General features: G+C 41.4%; 1 long non-coding RNA gene across 1 annotated transcript in view; it reads right to left on the bottom strand.

Moving 5' to 3' along the window:
- LOC120753189 (uncharacterized) overlaps positions 1–21,518 on the bottom strand; it is a 120,531-nt gene that overhangs the window by 2,472 nt on the left and 96,541 nt on the right. The window lies entirely within an intron of this gene.

Raw genomic sequence — 21,518 nt, 5'->3', positions numbered from 1 at the left:
GATCCTGAAACAGAGTCAGATTGACAAGTAAAGAAAATAAACAAGCAAAATATGTTTCAATATGGACAGATGATTTTTTACAAAAAATGCTCCTTCTATACACTTTTTATGTTTTTTGAAAACCTGCAAACAATTTTAAGTGGAAAATACCATAATTCTTACAGGTTTTAAAAACCTTGACATTCTCCAAAGAAATATTGGGAATTTTTGCTTAATTTCTTGTTAAATACTGTAGAGAAAATATCTTCTAAGATAAATCCTAGTGTAAAAGACCAGTTTGTTGACTCCTCTGTGTGTGTATCTCAAAGAAAGAAGGAAGAGCCTTCTGAGAGTAAAGCAAAGTACTCAGCAGATGAGCAATTCCCACTAACATAACCAAATTAAGAGGACTTGTGCTTGGCCCCAGAGTCAAACCAGAGGTGTTACACTCTTTTTTTATTATGTATTTGCAGTCCTACCAGCTGTATCTTCATTGTCATGGAAGATAATACTGTATATTTTTTCTTAACTTATACTGCAAAAGATACATGACAACTTGAAAGCAACCTTGCTTGATTTATTTGGTTTCAAACCTTTTGACCACATTTGTCACTTAAGAAAAGAGTCATTTAACTTCTGTGTAAAGTTACATGTTAGAAAGATAGAGGGAAATAGGGTTTTCATATGGCACTTTACATTTGAAGCAGAAGAAAAACTCATAAAAATTCGAAATTTCTTCTGTGTATACTGAAAACAGACTGATATTTATATGCTAAATCAGCAGAAGAGGTGGAAAAAGCAGAAAAACAGTGTGTGAAATGGTTACCAGAAATCCCATTCATACAGATAAAACAGCATGGATGAGCTGACTTTGTGGGGCTTTTGCATTATTTGGGTGTGACACTAGATATAAGGCTCAGTTACAGAGACCAGGGTTGACTCAGAATCCTAAAAATTTGAATATTTAATCCAAATTCTCAAAAGAGAAAGCTTTATACATGACCTGGCCTTAGAACACATAAAAAAAATCTGCATGCAAATTTCTCAAGGTGGTTTTTTTTCTTTTTTTCAGTGAGAAACTAAGTAAGGGAAAGATGCATGAAAGCTTTAGAAAATTGCAAAACCTGCAACATGTACTTATGGTGGAGGATTTCTAGTTCTTCATGGAAAATAATAAACCAGTTTTGATCTCTTGGGCTGGAACTACTATCTGGATTCTCTCTTCACTGACTACAGAGGGAGCCATGTTTCTTCAGTTAGGTTGTTTAGGTAGGTGTCTGAATTCTTGTAGCTTAAACTCCCCTAAACTTTTTAATGTATAGAGCATAAGTGAACTAAAATTTGATTCCCTTCAATTTGACAATAATTTTGGTGGTACAACCTCTCTGTGTGGAAGTGAAACCTTCGGTTTGTCTTTTTTCCTCTTAATGTGTTTCAATGTTTACAGCTCAGAAGTTTGTGTACTTTTAGTATGCCAAATAAAAAGCAATAACAAAGACAGGATCCTAATGTAGCTAGCACTAGCAGCAGCATGAAAAAGTCATTACAAAGAGCGAATATAGTAGATTAAAAGCAATAGAAGTGTCAGCTGAAGTTGATTTAAATCTATGAAATCTAAAAATCTATGGAAGTGGTATATCTGTGTGCAGCTGGGGAATCAGTAACTAAATTTTCTGTACTTGCTTTTCTCCACACCTACAGCTTCCAGAAGAAACTGGATGATACCCTGCGTGCAGGAAGCCACTTCTGAAGGACCTCAGCACAATGACCGTTGTGGTGGCAAACACCTAGGGCTGTGATGTTCCACATCTTCAGAGAAAGCTCTGCTGGAGGAGGCCTGCGCTGAGAAATAATTGCCAAGACCTGCACGAGCTGCCTGTCAGTCACATCCTGGTGGGGAAAGACAAATGGGTCAGCCCCACTCACAAACTCGCCAGACCACATAGGCTGCAAGTGTCACAAGACCAAATGCTCCAGATCCCTTAGGATATGATGAAAGATGAATACCTCCTCTGCCTCTTCTCGTTAGCGCTTTGAACACATGCACTGGGGTGAGATCATGTTTGAGGAAGCTGCAAAAGGTGGCACAATGAATGCTTTGCTCCAAGGAAGGAAGACATTTGGTGGACTATTAACAATTTACTTCACTTTGTTGGAAATGGGAAGAATCACAGACTGATCCTGTTGTGATTTCTTCCCAGATTTCTTGAGCATAACAGTTTTGCCATTCAGTTCCTTTATATTTTACAGCATTTTTTTGGTGCTACAAGGTTTTTGAGAGAAGTAAGGTTTTTTAAAAACAAAAAACCTTCTTAGATGTGAGACACCTTTTCAACAAAAAGCACAATTAAATCTTAGCACACTTCCACAGATATTTCAGTCCTTCTGGCTCTGCATATGAATGACAAGTTTGTCACTAATCTGTCAGCTGCCCTGGGCTAGTTAGTCTGACTGCATAAATAGTAAAAGTGTCCACTGCTGAATTCAGACCAACATAACACAAAAAAGGAGCAATAATATGTTTTATACCAATTTTGATATAGTGATTATGTCAGAAATGTAACACATGTCACTGGCAACAAAAGCTGTAGGAGACAGACAAGGTTCATGTCCCTGGGGTGGTCTCTGAAGACAGATTGCTAGACACATTCCTATCAAACCTTACCCCATCATTTTGTTAAGAATGAAAACTAAAAATTACATTTAACCTTCTGTGGTGTGGGAGTTAACCAGAAGAAATGTAGTGCCAAAATCCATGCTAATGAAATGGGGTTGAATGTCCACCTTCTCTAGTCAGGTACCACTCCTCTGCTCACTGTCCTGCCTGGTATTTGAAACACTGTGTATTTGGCAAAAGAATTTAATTTAATCTCTCTTAATGAAAAACTCTGGGAATAGTGACACCAGCTGAGTGCCTTCTTCTGTGCCTTCAGTACCACAGGTTTTATCTTGCTGTAGCTGCAGACCCTTTAATGATCTCCCTGTCTTCTAGACTTCCTCACAAAGGTAGAGCAAGGTTTCCCACAGCCCAAAGCAAGCAATTCCAAGTCATGTTGTTACACATGGCTGCATCAGACCTCTTTCCATTTGATTAGAGCTTCTGGCATTGCAAGAAGTAACCTGGGAAATCCCTGCTTTGAGGTAATGCAGAATTAGCGATAAGTGGCTCTGTAAGAACCTGAGGCTGGTGAAGTGAATTTGGGTTAAGACCACAACCAAAATGGTTTTGGTGCTGTTTTTTTCCGCACAGATGAAGACATGCACACAGGTGTATCATAATTATGCTTGACATACGCTTACTATTTGGATCTTTGTGCCTGTATGTACACCTCTACAGGCCTCAGCAATTACACCCCTCACGACAGAGAGAAACCGATGTGGGAGTGCAGAAAGGGGTAACTGATAGCGTCTTTTCGGATAGCGTAAGGGTTCAGAGGATGTAGGAAAAAATAAAAAGAAGCAAGGCAGCAATTGTTCGCTGAACATCTTGATGCTCAGGGAGATGTAACATTCCTGTAGGTGGAGGACAGCCCGCCTAACACAAATTGCAATTGCAAGCCCACCACAGCACGGGGCTCTGCTGGTGACAGGTCTGAGCACTCATTTCTGCTGTTGACATGAGACTGAGGAATTTCAAATGCATTCCAGTTCACAGACCTTAGGAAGAAGAAAGGGGAACATTTGATCATTCTTCTATTAATATTTCTTTCTCCACTTAGGTCTGTGATTTATTTTTAAGGTAACATGAAGGGACATATTTTTGAAATAATCATGAATGTAATGCCCATTGAAGGCAATTTTCCCCTAAATCACTCTCTCAATCTACTGTTCGCATTTCCTTGGATGAGGACAAGACAGTTTTATAGAAAGAGGTCATACAGAAATTGAGCAGCCCAAAACCACAGGGAGAGAGGGGACATTCCAGTCATTGCGCATTTACTGGGGTTTCAGAAGGGACTGCACCTAATTCCCCTGAAGGGCGGCAGATGGGGTGTGGGTAATCAAACAACTAGCAGAGCCAATGGAAGAAAAGATTCCCATTGATTTCAAAAGTTTCCACCAGGTTTGTGGTGGAATTACCTCAAATTCCAGTTGCAGAAGCAGAGGAGACACCCTCGCAAAATCACTAGAGTGGGAGAAGACCTGGAAAGGGAAAGTGCTTTGGGAACAAGGTGACAGCAAGCTGGCAGGAAGGGAGATCCAGGGCGAGGTGCTGTTCAAAGAGGAAGGCTTGCACCCCTTTCATAACTTGGAATAAAATCTTCTGATTCAGATAGACGTATTTGAATAATTCTGACTCATCTGGAGGCAAATAAGCCTCCAAGGCAACTCCCTAAACCTTGCTAAACACCCGTGGAATGTTTGGAAATGTTAACTTTGTAGCATCCAGCTCAGACCTTAATGCACTGGAGCCCACTTAAACAAGGATATTTCCTCTTGAAATAAATAACTTCTTCAAAGAATTGATTTCTTTTTGCTCTAGAATGTACATAGGAAATACAGTGGAACTGTAGAAAAAATAAAATCCCTTCTGAAGAAATAAACTAATTAGGAGAAAGAGAAGACTGAAGTGATTCTGCTAGCATGATCTGATCAAGCAGGAGTTTTCTTTAAAAATAATGAGGGCCAGTTGCTCACTACTCTATGTAGAGCTACTGTAAACAGCCTCTGGAGGAAAAATGAAATTATATAACACCAAGAAAGCATGATTCTGAGCCTTCGCTCAGAGAATCCCAGCAAAACTTCTGTGCCCTGAGAAGTCATGCAAAGAGCAATAGCATCTGCTAACCCCCAGAGCTCAACTGGCTAAGGTAATCTTGAAGTGGGAGGGAGGGAGGCCCCATAAAAACCTTGCTTCTTCTTTTAAACACTTTGAAAATGAAGTAGATCCTGTCCAGTTCTTCTGCTGTGACCATGCAACACACCGCCCCCCTGAACATTCCTACTGGGCTGGGAACTTCCAGTCTCACTCACATTCAGCAGGACATGGACACAGATCTCATGGGGAGAATCTGCCATGTGGTTCCTCCCCACATGCCCTGCTCTTTTTGTTATGCCTTTGCCCCATTTGGTGCCTTGCTTATTCAGATTTCACAGGTCTGTACTCTAGTAGACCGGAAAAAAAGTAATCCTATAAAATCGAAGTAGCTTCACAAAGAGGCACTGGGTTTGGTTTGGGTTTGTAGTGCTATAATTCAAAGCAGTGCAATTCTGTGTATGTATGCAATATTTCTTCTCTCTAAACACTTGTTCCCTGTATCTCACAGCATATCACATATAAAATGTCTTCCACAAAAAGGCATGAAAAAAGCAAAGACGTTCCTATCTCTTATACTTCTTTTCTGCAAAGCTAAATTGATGAGAATGAATTATGAATGCCTTTCAGTTCAGCTTTAAAAATATGAGGACCCAATTCCCTTCAATAGTGTCAATTAATATGGAACATGTATGTGTTCATTAGAAAACACAGTTCATCAAGATAGAGAGATAATACTGTGATTTATGCATTTAAGCAATAAAGTAACTTTTCATTGAAAGTAGAATGGGCCTCTACCAGGACAGCTAACTTGGGAGAGAGTATGAAATATTATGCAAAGGTAGAGAAACACCTATACTGCAAAGCCCTTCCACTTGTTTGTAGGACATGGTGGTGGGCTGATGCTATTTTTCTTTGTGGATTACACAGCTCACCAAGTTTTTACACTGTCTGAAACACTATAAATATAACAACACTGTTTCTAATGCCAACACCTTTGACTACAAAGTTAATTGAACAGGACCAGGGACCTTTTATGGCCAAACCAGGCCATGTAGCACTTTCCAGAGTCTTTCATAGGCTCCATAGATGCCCTGAAGTCTAATACATAATTACTATTTTTTATCTATTTATTTCAGTTCAAAGTGTGTGCAAAATGTGTTGCAGCTTCCGAGATTTCATAGCAAGGTGCTGAGGTTACACCTTTCACGCCCTGGGGCAGGTAGGCACGAGGGGGCCTCCTAAGGGTGCAAAGCCCGGGAGGATGGTGCCATGGATGGAGTAAAGCAAACCACAGAAGCTGGAAGGAGCCAAGATAGCATATCATTCAATGTTCCACGCAGCTGGGAACAGTCTTCATGTACGCTTTTCCCTGGTTCGCATCAGGAGCGTGCTAGTAATTAGGCAGCAAAGGCAATCTGCAGTCCAGCTTGCTCCCTGGACCTGTTTTATTTAGCTGCCTAGATGAACATATGATTTCGTTGATACAGCACTCACAGAGACAAGAATCAGACCCTGCTTGGGAAGACCCTGCTGATAAAGGCTGGAGATGCATTCCCTCCTGGATCAAGATTAAAGAGATCCTTAGGGAGCTGGTTATAAATTCCTGACTCTCAGGTTGCTGCTATTTCCTGAACTGAGCTAAAGGAGCACTGTACTAGCTGTCTGTGGGTAATAGGATATTTTATATTACATATGGATTGGTGAAACTGGTGATGAGCCTACCTTCTTAACACTCCTATACATCCCTTGATCCCCTTATTCTGGTGCTGGGTGAAATGGAATGGGCATAACTGTACTGGTCAACCAGCTCCACCTTCCTCTAGAATACAAATATCAACTGAGCAGGTGTTGCTCCAGTTTCCATCTGTTGTATTATGAAGGGGCACAGAACTGGAGCAAGCAAATATGATGTTTCTCTAGATATGCTGTTTTTGATTGTTGATGCAGGTTTTAGAACAGTCTTAATCATGCACTGTTCTGTGATTTTAGTGCTTTTGGGTATTAACATTTCTGAGGTCTCAGTGTGAGTCTCAATTATTGAAATGGCCAAGATTCTGGCAAGAAACCACAGGGAAGAAATCAGCTCTGTGAGGAAGATGCCAGGAGGCAAATATTATTTACATAGAGTACGGAACTGCAGAAATATAACAGTATGTAAATTTCTTGACAGATGCCCTGTTTGGCAGCTGCTCAGAAGCAAATTTCATTCTCAGCCAGATCTGCAAAAACACAGTAATCCAGGGTAGAAGTGGTTTGGTAGAAATTCTGGTTGACAACTTACAACTCCCCAAACTACTGCTGAATTAACAAAGAAATAACAGATCAAGGAACTTATAATCTTTGTGGGCCTGAATCAGGCAAGTTTCAAAACGCGAGAAACCTCAGTGAAGTCATCTGTAACCTACCAAAAGATTGTTTGCCTGATTCTCTAATCTAGCACAAGGTTCTACTGAAGGAGATACTGCTTCCTGGGTTGCCCTTTTAAACCAGGCACAAATTTGAGAACCACTGGAGACCTAATTTTGTTGTGAAACTAAAATCAAACATTAGATCATCATGTCTGTTTGGTGCCCTCCAAAATACTGATCTGAATAGGTGTGCATCTCACATGGCAGCTACATTTGCTGCCAATAGAGCAGACACCCAGTGTGAACAATGCCTCAGCTGATGGAAGAGAGTTAAGGCATGTCTGGGAGGGAGTTTGACGTCTTTGCAATCGTATCTGTTCCACTGGTAAACTTAAGCCTTTATTTCTAATAGTATGCACCGAAAACTGAACTGTTATGTGACTTGAAAAAAGTTCTGAATTGTTGTCCCTTTCTTCGGGAAATGCAGGAGAGAGAGGTGGTGGAATTGCAGCTTAAGATGGTGGGGGTTTACAAGATCTTAATCGTATCCTGAGGGCCTTTGAGTATATTTAACCCAGGATCCAGCTATGACCTGTCTATTAGTAGGCATCTTCATGTTATTAATAGGCTGACATGGTTCACTGGGAAAGTCTCTTTGAGCTACAACTGAATGTTCAGCACACCAGTTGATTGGCAAGGTCTGCTTGCATTTGGGGGAAACACATTTCTATTTTTGCTTGCCAGAAGGTCTCTGAGCTCTGTCTTATGCAAATACACAGTGACTACAGTTTTTCTTTGAAACCAGCTGTGGAACATCAGCATGAAGATTGTGTGCACTCCTATCCTGGGATGCTGGGAACATGGCCTGTGTTATGCATCCCCATGGAGGAGGCTACGGGGCAGTCTTACCCCCTGCCAGGTCAAGAAAAACGAAAGCAACACCAGAGTAAATCTGTCAGGTTTTATTCTACAATGTATGTCAGGCAACACTGCTCTTTGGGTAAGGTAAGGGGAAATCCTGCTTCAGTTTTCAGACAGTTTTTGCTTTGAAGCAACTCCACTTCTGCAGTCATAGCCCTGGGCATACTCCTGGCACTTGTGCCCTGTCCTGTTACCCTATCCCAGGTGAGCTGCTCCCTCTTTAAGCAACCTGTTTACTCCGCTACGGAAGCATCCTGCCCCAATCTGTTTCCCTCATCATCCCTTCCCACCGACCAAATGTTACTTTTTAACTCTAAATAAACACACTCTGCTCTGGCCGGGGCACATGCAGCCCAGCTGCCCTGGGACGCAGGCGCAGCGTTTGCCTTGGTGTGCGGTGAGCAGGATGGTAAAGCCACACCAAAAGCTGAGAGCAAATCAGGCGATAAGCAGAAAAACTGTATTATCAGCAAATCTGAGTTCAGGATTTCGTGGTCATTTGCCTTTATTTATGCCTCCTATTAACCTTACTCAACCGTGACATGTGTTGCGCAGATGGGAAAGACAAGGCAAAAATAGGCACAGCGGTTTTCCCAGCTCCTGCAGAACAGCAGCAAAAGCCGAGCGGGAGCACCGGCGAGCCCTGGCGTCCAGCCGTGTCCGTGGGCAAGCGGGGCAGGTACCGACCCAGCCTGGGAGAATTTCAGCCGCAAGGCCAGACGTATCCGCGCTCTTTGGCGAGACCGCCGGGGCTTTTCCCTGAACCTCCGGCCCCGGGCACCCGCGGGGGTCCCGCTAGATGGTGCTGGAGGGACGGACAGATCCCGGCCGCGCCGCGGGGACGGAGGGAGGGAGCGTCCCCCGCTCCCCTCCCTGGCTGCGGCTCCCAAAGTGTTTCCTCCGGAATGCCTGCCTGATGATAACAGGATCCCTTTCATATATATTAGGCAAACACGGGCCCAAGGTGGGTAAACATCACTGGCGGGCTCATCTTTCTGCCCGACGCCGCCACGGTGAAAGCCCGGTTGCGCGAAATAACAAGCTGATGAGCTTTTTTTTCAGGCCACGTCTCCAACAACAAAGCGGCTTTTGAGTCACACGGATTACACGTTTAAAAAAACCAAATAATTACGAGCCAGTCATCTGAACTGTCCTGCACCAAATATAAGACTTGGTATCACCCATAAAATCAGTGTCCTGCATATGCTGACCTGAATATTTAAAGATGCAAAAAAGCATGTCACTTATGTAAGGCTAAGGAGTCATGCACACATATGAATAGTCCCTTGTAAAAATAAATAATAAAAAAGGTTCTGTAAAGATATTAAATTAATTTTCCTTTTCAGTTAAGAACCTTGTATTTAGTTCTGTAAAAGTCCTCTTGGCAGCCTGAAATGTATCCTGTTTAAACAGGAGCTTGTACTCAAACACACTTTTTTTTTTTTTTTTTTTTTCCTGAATACTATTCCCACTTAAGCCCTGCACAAAAAACACTGAGAAAGCAGAAAACGGGAATAAAGTCATCTTTGTTTCAACTTTTCGTGTCCCTTTTCACTTGAAGGGAAAAGTAAGTATCTGATGAATGAGCAATCCTCACGTGTTGAGGGAGAAGAAGTAAGTGACTTGAGGACTCTTCGCTGTTTTGTCATTCCTCTAAAGGCTGGGTGATAAAGCGATATAGAGGTACTAAAATAACTTGTTTGGAAAAAAAATATTTTGAATGCTTCCCATATAGATCATTATTTTGTTAAACCACTAATTCATGACACTAAGCCCAAGTCCATTAGAAATGTTCTTCTTCCTGAAAGCCCAAACCAATTTATCGTTTGAGGGATGCTCTTCTTCCCACTCCAAACCCAGACATGGAGAAGCAAGTGCTGTACTCTTTTTTTCACAGTGGCAGTCACAATGTCAGGACCTCAGTGGCAGGATGCACCTCGGTGTAGGAGGTGTTAGGGAAAGGAGAGAATACATGGAACAATTATGAGGAAAAAGGATCAAGCTACAGATGGAACAGGTAGCTGTTCACGCACTGGGGGTTATACAGCATCTCTCTGAGTGGAAGTCTCGGAAGAGAATATGTTTAAGAGGGCAAGAAAAGTGTACATGTCTGCATAGCACATGGGAGAGAGGAGGGCTGAGAACAGTGTGGAAGGGAGCACGCTGAGCTGTGTCTGAGCATTTCATTCAAACTGCTATATTGTTAAGACTCTTGAGCAATAAAGCAAATTTTCATTCCAATTAAAGATTCAAGGGTTTCAGAACAATCACCAAAAGAAAGAGAGAAAAAAGGCATATCCTCAGAGGACTTGGTAATGAATAACAAAAACAGTTCTTGTGCGTTGTCCAAAATGAATGGTATTCAGTACAACTGCAGAGAGAGGATTTAATGCTACAATCCACTGTGGTGTTCTCTGTGAGTAGATGTGGGATGGCCCATGATTGACAGCAATACTCAGCCCAGGTCAATATCTTCTGGTCAATGTGTAACACAGGTCATGCATTGTGTCGCTGCCTTATTGTTGTTGCTGGGGTGGCAAACACTAGAAATGGTAGAGCCTGAGGGAAATTACCAGTTGGTTAAAGCTGTTGGGATGAGTTCACTCACACACTATGAATCATACTGCTCATGCATATGCTTCTCTACAGATATACATAGCAGTCAACCAGCCAAGCCTGTAAAGCCACTGCAACAGAGCAAAGGAACTACAGCCCGGGGAGAAAAAGAGGATCAGTCTGGAAGCTCAAGGATGAAGCATGTGTTGGAGGAGGAGGGGGAGAAGATATGTACACTTTGTAACACGTAGTCATTGATGGGCTAAATCTGCCCTACATTCATACATAAGCAATGTACAGGATAGAAAAAGTGGCTCAGAGCACTGAGGCAAAATTTACTGGTTTTTACTGACTGCATATTAAACTCTTCTAGGGGCAGAGCTACAAGACAGAAAGACTGTATTTCAACTCACTCCCAGCTCCTTCCTGGCCCACAGTCCTACGTCTCCTTTCTGTGGGTATCCCTTTATCCCCTCTTGTGCTATAAAGCAAGAACACGGCTGAGGCACTAACCATGTCCCAGATCCCTGGCTGAGAAGATGCCATTCAGACAGATAGGAAACCTTGGGAAAACTCTAAAGGCTGAATAGGATAGCTCTGTGCATTTCACCACTTTGCTATCAGGAGGAAAGAGGGCCACCCCAGCTCTAACTCTGCTGCCTTGCAGCCGGGAGCCTGCTCTGGCCAGCCTGTGCCAGCAGCGGGCTGCTGCCTTCCCATGCCAACCCTGCTGAAAGTGCTCTCACACTCATACAGTTCAAGAGCTCAGATTAGTTATCTTTCCTCTAGTAGAAGGGCCTCTGGATTAGGACCCTGGAGGCTTAAATTCATTTGTCAGGTTAAGTACAGACTTCGTGTGCAACCATGAGCAAGGTCTTTAATCTGCCTAAATGTTGATATCCTTTGGAAAGGGGCAGTAATTCTTCCCTAATTCCTGAGGGCTCACAGAATAAAATTGGTAAATAACAAAGCAGTGCCCCATTACTGAGAGGATGGCTGGCACAGCTCTCCTGGCTGTACTGAGTTCCCTTGCTAACTACCCGGCATATGTGCTGCAGATCTGGGGCACTCGCAGTTAGTATTTTCATGAAACAGAATATAAAATCAAGGAAGCAGCAGCTACAGGGAAATTGCACATCCCCTGACTAGTGCACTTTTAAGCACCCTTCACTGTTTTGAAGCATTCACTGGGGAACCATGCTCCCAAGTTATACCTGATGCCTGAATTCAGTTAGATATCTCAGGTACTGCCAGCACTTGGGTACAATTGTTCTCTCCACAGACACACGTGGAAACTGTGATAAGGATGTAGAAATACCAATACCAGAGCAAGGCTTCTTTAGTGTCACTTCCCAGAAACAAACTAAAAATTGAAGTGGGTTTCTCACCAAGTTTAGGTTCCCTATTCATTCTCTTTAAACTTTGTCTGCCCCTTATTTAATATTTCCCTTTCACACATTTTCTGTGTGCAGGTCTGCAGTTTTCCTTCCTGCTGAGTTACAAACTCACTCCTGCTTTATTCCTCCACTTGGCACTTCCCTGCCTCGTCTCAGAGCACGTAGGCTTCATCCCCTTGATGATCAGCTGAGGAGCAGATGGAGGATCAGAGGAGCAGGATGGCTGCTTTATGAGGTGTACCCATGGCAGCATTCATGGAAACAACCAAAAAGTGACCGTGAGCCAAGATTTCAAATGCTGCAATATCTGAAGCAAGAATGCAGGGGAAGTCATAGTCAATAGAACCCAGGGATCCTGCAGCTTTGGATTTTTCTCAGCTTTCATTTAGTGCTCATATTCTCAAACAAAAGCTTGGAAATGGGAAGCCTTGAACATCAAAGAAAAGAAAATAATCCAGAATTTTTAATTTTTTTTTTTTTAAATCTCATGATTTTGCCATCAACTTCACATTATGCTGGAGAATAGTTCAGGATTTTGAGCATGAAAGTCTAGCAGGACTACAGATGGCTCAAAATCATAATGAATTGTGGCCACAGTCAGCTTTTGAAAAGTCTTCTCCCTTGCAGCTAAGACAATACCAGGGTTTTGCAGAAAAGTTTGGTCCTCCCCACACAACCTCCCACTGGTGAGCCTTGCTATCACTGGCCATGGCAGGCATGGATATTTTATTCTTTTTTTATCACAGTTAAAGAGGAAAGGTATATTTAAGGTGCAAAGTGTCTGCCCCACTGCTGCTCAAAGTGATGAAGACTGCAGGGTCATGCAAATGCCCAGAGGATCTCTCCCAGGCTTGCCTCCAGGGCCAGCACAGCTTCTTGAAGGGACAGGAGTCCTACATAGCTGCAGCCGTATGTTGAATGTAGTGAAGGCATATGGAGCTAATTATGTAAATAAACATCTCGGTCCATGATGATTCTAAATAATGCAAAACATAAAGAGGCAAAACACTAATGTTCTAACTAATGAAAACAGATTCTTAGGGTGATTAATTTACAGTAAAGAGATGCTGCATATGTCAAAAATGGTGCGTCATCGTAAGATTTAACATAATCAGGCACAGCTGCATTGCTCTTGATGTTGGCAAACACTGATCTTGTTCACCTCCTCCTGCATCTGTACCACAGTATTAAAAGAGAAGAAAACTGCACAGTAGAGCCAGCAAACACTTGTGAGAAAAATATTTTTAAAGCATCTTGGTAAATATTTACCAACCTTTGGGATGTTTGAATGCTGGAGGTTGTGTCAGGAAAAAAGCCTGGGCTGATAGCCTCAAAAAACAACACAAGTGGTCAACAGCCTCCATGCAAAAGGGACTTGCTCAATACAATAGGCTACTGTTGCTGCGACTCTCAGTATTGTTTACCTCTCACAGAGCTTCCAAGTACAAAGCACTTCAAACAAACTACACTAAGACTTTAAACTGAATCCACCCATCAGGTTAATAAAACAAATATTGATTGGGTTTGAGAGTCATTACAGAAAACAAACCCTTTTGGATTGAAAGAGTTCCTTTGTTCGTGCAGTATTGTCCAGAGCTTTCAAGCAACATATTACAATCTCCGTTTAAATCCTGGCACAAAATTCCACAGTTTTTGCCCTCAAATCTACTTTTATTTGTAGTGCATGTGTAAATACAGATACATGAAAAGATAGGGACAAGCATTACATGCACACAAAGGAGAGAAATCATACCAGCCTCAAAAATATGGAAATTCTAATGATGAAGAGCAAAAGTAAAATTCATTCAAGTGCATAATATTGATTTATACACCTAAATCTCATTCCAAAACCCACAACTTTTACCTTGACCTCTCTAGAAACCAAAACCTCTGCAATGCAGAAGTAAATTCACCTGAGCCTGCAAATGTCCTTTTCACAAGATGTCCTGCAAGATCTAATGGAGTAGGAAAGTATCTTGATATGACCCAACACAGAAAGGCAACCCAAATGCTTGAGAGCAAGTGCAGGAATAGCAAGCAAGCAGCACACAGAAAAGATTTGCAGAGAAATGTTGCCTTGGGTACAGGCTGATCTGGAATTTTCAGAATTTGTTGCTTGATTACTAGACAGGCAGAAAAGTTATCTAAATGATTTTTGGTCCTCACCCCACTTTCAAAACCAGTTTGGGTTCTAAGAAACTTTAGTCAAGAGATTATGTAAAATGAAAGGAGTGACCAGGAGCTTCAGCACTGCCAACTTGTGCAAGTGCTTCAAGATGTGGATTGAGAACACCAAGCCTCCAGCAGAGATTTAGACAAGTGTGTTCGAAAAGGAATAGATTCTCTACATGTTTTTTTTAATCCACAAACAAACCAGATTTATTCCCACAAGTAACAGCACAGCCTACAAATTCAAAAGTAATCAGTCATGTATATTTTCTTGTTCTGCAAAATTTACTTCATTCTCTAAACATGAAAGACACATTGGAAATATAAGCACACAAAGAGTGACCAGCAGGTCACTGATGTATTTTAGTAAAGATATTTAAACCTAGTAATGCCAAATCAAGAACGGTTTATACTTGTCACAGTAGTGTGAAAATGCAAGGGACAGTAAAGAAGAAAAATATTGTCAGAAGTTAACTAAGGTACTCAGTACTCCCATACAAATGGATTAAGCTCACTAGTCCTGACAGGTCCAGCAAACCCAATTCTGCCAGTGGATTGGGCTCACAGTTCCTTTGGGTCAATAAGGCACTGCAGAGAGAAATGGCAAAAAGACAGGTAAACATCTCAAGAGGAGGATTCTCCAGACATTTGAGCAAACCATGGCCTAGGAGCTTAAAGTAGCATTCACTACTCATTAACTCCATAAAAACATCAGTTAAATAACCATTTATTTTCTGTTCCCAGCCATGTAAATCATATTGAGGTATGTAGATCAGCCCAGAGCAGACATGTGGACGTGGCACACAAACTTTTTGCACCCTGGATTTCTTCTTCGGTTTTCAAACAGGCCCTGTCTGGCTTCTTCTCACCAATTCACAACATTCAGAAAATTCTTGATAGAAAATTCTCAACAGAGCCCAACCAGTAGTGGAGACTGGTGTGATACTACAGCTGGGTTCCTCTATCACAAGGCACAGTTTCTAACTGACAGAGAAGGTATTAAGAAATTACAGCATGACTGAATGAAAGTGCAACACATACCCAGTGCGCAGCATCTGCCTTAGCTTAAGGGCACAGCATTCTGCAAATCTTGTAAAATCAGGTGGTTGATCTGATAAGATACTGTGCATCACTGGGGCTCTCCCTATCTGAGGACAGAATCAAACCCCACAAGCTTTGCTCAGAGTATCTCACTCGCAGCTAGACTTCTTTGCTGGAAGAGTTATGCAATCTTAGTTTACATCTTATCACCAGCACTGCAACAGTCACACTTCAGGGTTTGTTGTCTCGCAGGCACCCACTTTATTCTCATTGCTGGGGAGCAGCATTAGAAACACAGCCTCAGAGGGAAAGAACAACGGGGAGGGAATGAGTGATAAGGAGCAGAAAGAGCTTGAAGAGTTAACACCTGCACAGCAGACATGGGCTGAAGCTCACTTCATTGATGTGGGGCACTTCTTGCATCTGGAGCGTAATGGTTAAGAGAATAAAATACACGTTCTACCGCACTGAATGCCAGAAGTAACTGTCATGTTCACTCACACTGCTCTACTTAGGGATAATATAGGCTAAGGTAGGACAAAACATATAAGAAATCACTCAAAGGACTAATGAAATACAGAAAATAAATTTCTAAGATGGAGAATAATATTACATATCCTTGATAAATGAGAGGTTCAATTAAGTGCTACACCTTCTTACAATCAAGACAGGACCTTTTTTAACAATTATCTATGTCCAAGCACTAACACATACGCTGAGGCTTTTGCAGACTTTTGCATTCAAACTCCCTGAAGTTATGGATTTTCTGTTAAACTTCTCAGTTCTTCATCATGGTGCTGAACAAAATATGTCAAATTTCTGAACCATTCCCTGCCTTCTTTGATAACCAGCAATAGCTAAAATGCCCTTAGGTGAGAAGAGGGACCTCCCCCCTTGCCTTACCCTGTACTCTCCCCAGTACCATTCCCAAATGGTGACCTGTTGAAGGTGGTGAAGCAGTGACCTCCTCTGCTCTTACCCTAAATACCACAAGTCCTTGATGCTATCTCTGATCGCCTGTACCTGAAACTTTGGGCGCAGCTGCACCACAATTCATGGCCGAAGTCTGAGAAAAGACTACAGTAGTTTGAAAACAGAAGGACATTTGCATAACCAAAGAGTACTAAGGAATCAGCTCTGTCTGCTGCTGCGCATATGCTTGTCCTTCCAATTTCCAGCCCTGGTTCCAGTGGGGATTGCCAAGGGTCAATTTAAAATAGGGAGTTTCTAATGGAATTGAGCTTTATTGTCCCATTTTCCCCCAAACCATGTCAAACCAGCAAAAAAAACAATGAACAAACACAAATCTAGACCCATGTATAGCCATGAGAAACTTACAGCCAGAGGAACAGAAAATCTTCAGAATAAAATATGAGGCTGCATATCAATAACAGAAAACAATGTATTGCAGATAAATTTGGGACTTCTTTTCTTTTCTTGGACGCAGGAAAAAAAATCTTTATTTTGATCAGATATGGAAATAAAGGGATTAAAAGAACCAGACAAGTGATTTGTAATTGGTCTCCAGACTGCACCTCCTCCTCTAGTAAAGTGCATGCAAGTGGATAAAACTGCATGGATGGACTTTATTAGCTACAGCTTTCCTTCCTCACTCTGGGATTAGAGGAATACTTTAACCTTGACACATTTATCTTATATTCACAAAGCTTCACTTTTAACAGTCACTTCTCCTTTCCTCTTCACTTGTCTGGTTCTGGAACATAGTTTTCTAAATTAGTAGAGGCTACTTTTCTGTCTTAAAAAGAAAAGGAATTCTCACCTATCTTTGTTAGAAAGGGCATGGAGAAATTCTAGATGGTTATTACATCCTAGAATTCTATTGCAGGTGACAGAAATATGGCAAAAGCAGAGGTTTGTATAAGTAAAGCTCTTGGGGGAATGCATAAGGCTGGCCTTCAAATACACTAAAGGAAAAGTATCAGGAGCATGGTTTTATTTATCAGATAATAATATAAAATGAAGTATACAAATTCATGTTAGTTATATATTAGTGAGAAAGTGTGGGTTTCTTAAAGCTTCCTTTATGCTAAAGAAGTTTGCAATGGGATTCTCAAAAGCACTCAGCACTGCCCCAGCTCTGCACTGAGCGGCATGTATGAATACTGCTCATGCTGCTTCTGCTCCTGTCCACAGAGGCAAAACTGGGCCGTTACAGGGTATCCACAAGAAGCGCACAGCTAGGGGAGAAACTGCCATGCAGCACTACTGGCACACACCTATCATCCACAGATGGGAGGAAAAAGTGTCTGTGAAAATGAATGCTTATTCAGAGGGCTGGGGAATATGAGAATTCAAGGAAGTTTTTTTTTATGTGTGCATGGAAGAGAGCGATATTAAGCAAAACACTTGAAAGTTAATTGCAGAATAAAAGAATATACCTCAAGGGTACACACTTTCTCAGTACACTGATTTATTATAATTACAGAGTTTACCCTTACCTTTTTTCTTTATCCAGCCACATATTTGAGTTGCTTTAGATTAAAGTATACTTCTTGTTAATTATGGCATTTAGTCCTCAAATCGTAATTGGTGTCTGGTGCTAAGCTCCTATAACTCTTCTTTGTCACTGTTTCAAGAGGGCCTGTTTAATTTGCCTGAGGTAAACTAAAATGGAAAGTACCGTCTTATTTGAGTAATATGAGATATTTCTTGTGGCTTTAATGACAAAATATTTTACTGTTTATGGGGGGGGGGCACAATTAGGTGGGGGTGTCTGGGTGACAATGGGCAGTTCTACTTGCCAAGAGCTAATCAAGATGGATGCTGCCATAATAATTTTAAGGGATTTTATTACATCCTTTAAACAGATGAAAGTAATACCTCTTTGAATAAACAAACACCACTAGACATTGGATAAAAACCATTACAGTGAACTAATAGGAACTTTCCTGCCATGTGCTCCTTTAAAAATATCTTGGAAGAGCGTGGGGGATTAAAACTCACCCTGGCTTTTTTTCTCCAACCATTTGGGAAATGCACCAGGGACAAAAGCTGAAGAAAGAACTTTGTGGGTATTCGGGAGAAGAGCACCTGATGACTTTTGTAAACCCACACTACCTAAAATGAATGCAGTCTGCATTCCTCAAGGCTTTCCTTCAGGTGCTTTCAGTATTGTCTGATAACTCTTCATTCAGGTCAAGGGAAATAGGTATCTTCAAGTTAGATTCCACAGCTTTTGGAATTTCAGCATCAGCCAGCTTTGCAAGGCGCTTAAGTCAAGAAGTTTCTAAATTTGTTCTCCCAGTGGCAATTTACGTCAATAAACATTTTCTCCCACAATTTCCTATTAAATTAAACAATTAGCCTGTTTTGTAGCTTTGAGGGCCTACTCTTTCTGCATAAATAAAGTGTGTGCTTTTTTTGCTTCTATTTCCTCTGTCAGCATCATCCCCCACAGTTTTTCTGTGCACCAGCTTATCATTATGGAGAGATGATTAGACAGTCTAGATAGTAAGTAAAGTCACTCTTGGTTTTTTCCTAAGAAACGCACACTAGACAGGAACCAAACCACTCCACATTTACATGAAGAAGATTTCCTTCACTTGCTTCATCAGTTTTGCAGCTGAAAGGAGATGACAAGCCCAAGGTAGGTTCCTCTTTTATTCTCGGAAACACTGATCTTGGCAGTTCCCTCCTCTCCTTTCTCTCCTTTGCACTTCTCTCTGGAAGGCAAGAGGTTAAAATATCTCTCTTTCTACTTTGGCTCTGGATGGTAAGTATCAATGTGACAAATTATCTCTAAATGTTTCTCGTCAGAAATAGGTTTCCAACAGGTATTTTAAGCAGGCTCACACTTGAATTGCTCTCGTTTCAAAGCAGCAATAATCAATTCTTTGGTTCACATTCCCTTCAGGTAAGATATGCATCATTTTAAGAGCACCTCAATTTTATGTAGTGTTAATGCCTATGTATCTGAGGTGCTCTATTTCTTGTTTATACCAAAGGATAAAAAAAAAATCATAATGTATTTTGTTCCTTCTGCTCTTTCTTCATCTAGCAACAGCCAGGGGAATCAAGGCAGCCATTCATTCACTGCTGTATTTCATAGTGCTCTCACTGAAAAAGTTAAGTTGCTTTCTGCTTCAAGTCTCTGCAATCTTTCCCATAAATAAGCTGTCAAATTTCTACTCATAAGGAATGGGTCTTGCTAAGGAATAAGAACAAGCAGCAAGACTTCTGGAGCCACTGAGAAGTGAAAGGAGCTTTTCAATCAGGAAATCCTTGCACTAAAAGCTTTGCCACTGCGTGATGCAAACAAATGTGTTCTCCTAAAATTTGAGATGACAGCTCTGGGATGGACTGAGGAATTCAAGAGGTATCATGAGATTCTTATGCGTGACTTTTACATCACCTTGAAGCCAACAGCCCAAATCAGAAACAGGCTATTCCCTTTGTAGTTCTTTGGAGCAAAGACATTTGTCATCATCATATTTCTCATAGTTTTCACTTTGCCTCACATGGAGAGAAACAGCAGAACTGTTGTCTTGCTGAAGGCACAGTTGTTGCCTACTACATCATTAGTCATTGGCCACAGATGTCAATTTCACAAGCAGAATGAGAAGGCTATGGTGGCTCTTGTTAGCTGGGTTGCCTATCATACTGCATCACGTATCTGAACAACGAAACTTTGGCAGCTTGGTGAGAAATCGTCTCCTCTGGAGATGATGAGGTGGAGGGGGATTTTTGAATCCTCTTCCTTAGTGCTACCTGATCTAGTCAAAGGTGTCCCTGCATTAGGCATGGGGATTGGAACTAGATGATTTTTAGGGTCCTTTCCAATCCCAAACATTCTGTGATTCTATGATTTACTTCACAGTCACCCAGGAAAAGCCCTTTTGCAGTGAATGAATGCAAATATATAGAAAGAAAATTTTTATTTTGGAAAACCCTACAAGCACATTTTGTCATCGCAGTTGTTGTTGAGAAACCCATTGGAACTTTGGGAACTCAGCCACATGGGCATCATCTGCCAAGAGCAAACATCCAAGTCTGCTGAGGCTGGGGACGACATCTGTGATAGTCTTTATTTAGCAAGACACTGGGAATCATTTCTGGAAAGGAAAAGAACCATGGGAAATACAGAAGCCTGCTGATCCAAACAAAACAATTATTCTTATTTTATTCAGCAAGAAAATGAAGAAACTTTTACTCCATGCCCAAAGAAGTGACTCATACAGGCTAATGAAAGAAGCTGTATAAATGAAGTCAGTTCCATCTGAAGGGTGTCAATTGCCAATGGAGACACCTTTTTTTTGCATCAGCCTGTTTAGTAGGGTCAATACCACTCTGTCCTGTCTCTGATACCTCAAGGGTCATGATAGTGATACCTTTGGAAGTTATAAGTTTGACTTTTTGCTATAGATCTGTTCAAACAGTAATTCCTACATTAAGAATGTCCTTGCAGTCAAAAGCCCCTAAGAAAGAACCTTTTCCCCCACATTTTCCCAGGAGTATTTTCTGAAAATATGAATGTATCTTGCCTTTGCTGGTCCATATAGAGCATCTCTTCCCCTTCACCCAAAAACTAACAAAGAGCTTGGGCACCTCACTAGCAAAGAAGTCCCAAGGCAATCTCCACTAAGAAACATGCTACATCAATTGTACCAAGTTAGAAGTCAGTTGGCATCATGCAGCATGTGGTAGTCATAAGTGCATTAACACCAATCTCAACACACACTTCATACAGCATCTGCTATAAATTTGCCACACAATATTATTGCTGAGGGAAAACCTGTCATGAAATTAGACCCACTCAAGCATATAAAAACCAGATCATTGGCAAGGACATTGCAGGACATCAAGCAATGCTATTTAGGGAGACCACTTTCTGTGATCTCTTTCCCTCTTATCTGTTCAGGAACTGCAGTGGTGTTAGTGCTAGAGGCTATATACTCCCTTGCCTGTTCCTTTTAGTATCTCTTTATAGATTTCTTATCTGTGAATCTGTATAATCACTTTTTGAACCTGCTGACACTGTGCCTGCAAAATATCCTGGGTAAGAAAGTCCAAAAGTTCATTACCTGCCTTATCAAGGATTATTTTATGTCTTTTAAATGATCACCTACTAGTTTCCCAAAATGCTTCTTAGCTGTAGTGTTACAGGATGTGCAAGCAGTTTGTCATTTAGTTTATACATCACTTTCATGTCCCCGTATACGTCTCAATCATATACCCCTTCAGCCCTTTTGCTTCCAGTCTGAAGGGTCCCTGCATTTTTAATCTCTCCTTGTAAGACAATTTCTCCCTTGTGTCAATCATTTTAGCTATCCTCTTCTGGGCATTTTCCAGCTCTGCTATTTTATTCTTCAGGTGCAGAGACTGGAACTG

The sequence above is a fragment of the Hirundo rustica genome, chromosome 5 (assembly GCF_015227805.2).
Source record: "Hirundo rustica isolate bHirRus1 chromosome 5, bHirRus1.pri.v3, whole genome shotgun sequence".
NCBI lineage: Eukaryota > Metazoa > Chordata > Aves > Passeriformes > Hirundinidae > Hirundo > Hirundo rustica.
This window is presented reverse-complemented; position numbering and strand designations above follow the sequence as displayed.